Here is a 4065-nt window from a genome sequence, read left to right as displayed (position 1 = left end):
CAATTTAAAATCAATACTAATAAGTGAATACTAACTATTATAATAATTACACATACATGTACATGAAATGTGGCAATGGTGTGACTCTCTTTTGCGTTTATGATCATAAGAGATGAAAATGGAATGCATATTGATGTCGTATTTCAGTTACAAAAATATTGGCACATTTTGTATTGTCGGAGTTTGAGTTGGTTTGGTGAACAGACGAGAGGTCATCCCAAATCCATCTCTATCAGCGAAAACAGAACTCCAACCAATCAGCCTGATGTTAAAGTACTTTTACCAGTCTTTGCATTGGATGGCTACTGTTCCGCTGACATGGTTGTAAAGTAAAGAAATAATAGAAGGCTTTTTTCGATCGACTTGAACATTATTGATTTGGTTTGTGAGTATAACTAGTTGAATCCCCAAACTGCACCGGTGGTAAAAAGTTATTGCATAAAAATTTTAGATTTAATTGGCTAAGATTATTTATCCAATGATATTGATTAACTTGAGCTTGTTTAAATCTTTGCTATAATATGAGCCATGTGTACCTCTCTGAAACCTGGGTAAAAATGGTCTCCTAATCCCTCATGCAAACATAATATTGCAACCAATCAGCATTAAATACTGGCAGTTGTATAAGTATGTGCGCAATTATTCCATGGTAATGTCAAGTAAACATGTACTTTAATGAATAGCACAACTGTCTATAAAACTGGCAGTTCAGAGTTCAATGCCAGTGTAAGGTGGTTTTTTGTTTCTAAACTTTCATAGCTATAAATGGACACAAACATGACAGACCAATAAACAAAAGTGTTGATATTTGTATAAATACACTCAAGTTAGTCATTTAGTCATTTACATTTGGTCACTGACATAACTTTTATAAAACGCACCTGCTTTAATGCCATGTGAGATTATTTAATGATTATTAAATTTGTTCTGAGATTTTTTCCACTAGTACACTGACAGTCCCCGGATTGTGAAAGACCATCTTGTGGGTTTAAGACCAACTTGTGTCAAGGAAAGTCTAAGGGACCATTGTTTCAGGTAGTGTACTTGGCGGCAATGACAGAAACGGAAACCTGGCAATGGAATGGCCTGTTTTGCAGACCATTGGTGCTTGTCCACTTACATATGCTATGACTGCAACACGCCAATTAAATGAACTAGTGAGAGCTTTTTACTAAAGACTTTTCTATTAGTTTGGTATGCATGAATGATATCTGATGATTGGTTAATTGGGGAATCCCCTTGCCTAGGGCATAAGGGTTTCTCAGGTGCTAACTGGCATAGCGACATACTCATCTATTACAACATGCTCATGGTTGTCAGCTGTGTTACTCTGAAAAACATTAAATTTTGCTGTCTCCTCAGGCTGTATATTGCTTTCCAAATGTGTATCAACAGGAAGTGGCTTGGCTGCCTCATGTGAGTTGCTTAGAGTAGCTTCAGAGTTAGTAGCTTTTTAGCAACAACCATGTCAAGGCTGAATGCCTTGCTTAGAGCCACTTCAGCAGCGACTGTCTCCGCAGCACCAAGGCTGTCAAATTCTAGTAATTCAATTATAGCTTCTTCAGCATCCGCAAAACATGTAATTTCGGACTGAAATTCTATCTCATTTTTACTGTTTTCAATTACTGCATTTGCGGAAGATGAAAAATGGTACACTTATCGATGGGTTCCGCATTATTTTCAGCAAAAACTTTATCCTGATTACTGCTGGAGGCAAAAGAAGAAACTGAGTTAGTTGCTTGAAGTTCCGCAGACATTTGTCCAAACCACCATTGAGGTAGCACCCATAAGTATCCAAAAATTGGTTGCTGTTGCTTTGGTGGCTCCCTTGATTGAGGTGAGAAGCTATTGGACTGGAGAACCACTGTTTGTGGGTTTTCACTCTCAAATATTTTTCCTTGCAAAAGCTTATTTTTGCATTGTATTTATTTTTTGTATTTGGTTTTTTAAAAAAGGTATTAAAGGGAAAAATGGTTTTACCTCACCATTAAAAACATTGTCTCTCTGTTTCCCTACATTTCCCAAAGCAGTTGTTATCAGGAAGGAATTTGATCGAACCTCTGTATTACCAGCACTTGAATTGTAGTTGACAGCAATATCAACTTCAAGATTGTTATTTGTGAGCTTGGTTTCTACTCTATTCGTGGCTTGAAAAAGCTCAAGAAAAGATTTTCCGTTGGAAGTTAGTATGCTTTCACAAATCCTTAGTTTTAAGCTTTTTCTCAAGTGAACTAGCACAAATAAGCTTTGTTCCAATTTTCACCCTAGCTCACAACTATTCTAAATTGTTTGTATTACTAATTCACAGTTTCATTCTCACCCTGTTTAATTGAGGGATTTTCTTTAGCCACTTGCTTGGTACCTCGTGAAGCATTTAACCTACTTTTCAATAAACTTTTTCAAGTACCATGACCAAAACAAATCCCTTTTTTTTACAATTTTTCGGCAAATCTTTTAGTTAAGCTGGCAAATTGACGATGTATTCAGTTTCACAGACATCATTCAATACGCAACACGGTTCAACTTTATCAAAAAACGCTAAAAAATGTTCATCTACCGATTTGCCGGTGAAGGACAAGCCAACACTCAGTTAGTATTTTCTATAACTAGTATGCATAGTATTAAGTTTTGTACTTATCCCTACTTTCCTGGATCCTACGAAGAGGAGAGCTTGTGTTGGCTGACTCATTCCTGTCTTCCCAATTATCCCTAAACCTAGGAGGAGAGAGGTTGTTATAGCCGGCTTCCTTTTTTTGTGATTGTCTCAGATCTTACGGAGAGGGGAGCTTATTAAAGCTGGTTCCCTTCTGTCTATATTCTCAATTTTCGCTGCCGAAGACTGTAACATATCTTCTAATCCTCTGGTCCGCTCATCCAACTGGCCTTTTTACACTGTCTGCAAGCATTCTGTACGTCTCATCCACATACCGGCAAGCCTCTTCATGTCTTTCTTCCACCCTTCGCTCTAACGTCTCAACGGCATGTAGCTTTTCATCCTCCAACTCAGCATGATCATAATTTCTGTGTGATTTTCGTGCCTCTTTTCAATTCTTTGCTGGTCATGGTCTGCCATACCTTCTGATTTTATCTTCCTCAACTACTAGCAGTCTTCCTCCCAATTCTTTTTGCAGCTTCTGACACTAAAATGTGAGGGTGTGCTGAGCTCAACCTTATAGGCTTGGCCTAAGTTATTGTGCAAACAAAAATTTTACTTTAAACTTCAGGAAAGATAATATATTTGAGTAGTGTACACTCTGCATATCACTGTAAAAGACCCACTCTCTATAGCTAACATCACTTCTTTCATAGAAATACTATGATGGCATGACTAATATCAAAACGTAAACATTGCCAAACACAACTTTGTATATGTAACACACTGAATGAGCCCGAAAAATGTGCATACTACCTTCTAGACACGAAATAACACAACTCAAACATCGCAGACAGGTCTATCATAACATCGGGTTTAAAAATAAACTTTGGACGCAGACATAGGATGAAACTGTTTATTTTATACAGAGTTTGAAGTGAAACATGTCAGCAATGATTGTTAATACAAATAAATCTGTAAGAATTGCATAACTTCCGTAAATGAGTTGTTTTGTTGGAAATGTTAGGGAAATGTTGCTATAATGATGCATAGTAACCACAAATGTTAGGACTGACATATTTAGGACAACACTGAGGACTAATTGAAAATAAACTGTTCTTCTTTGAGATATCTTCATAGCTTGCATGTTATTAGTTTGCACTGACAACTTGTCTCTTTTTTTGATCGATTTTACAAGTTTTATAGACAATGATTGCATAAATTTTGCAATAGTTTAATGAGGATTGGAACATATTCAACGTCTATTTACAGCAATTTGTTAATTTTTAGACAGCAAAGTCTAATCTACAAAGTAAAAATTAGTAGCGGATATTTGATGTCTACAATAAAGCAAAACCAAATCATACTTTACTTTAAGAAGAGCTGTGTCTACCTGTTTCTCATCTATCTGCATCCAGGATTAAAATAGAAAATAGCTTCAAGGGATACTCCAAACCCGTGACATTTAGTTT

This window comes from Watersipora subatra, chromosome 3 (genome assembly GCF_963576615.1).
Source record: "Watersipora subatra chromosome 3, tzWatSuba1.1, whole genome shotgun sequence".
NCBI classification, from domain to species: Eukaryota; Metazoa; Bryozoa; class Gymnolaemata; order Cheilostomatida; family Watersiporidae; genus Watersipora; species Watersipora subatra.
This window is presented reverse-complemented; position numbering follows the sequence as displayed.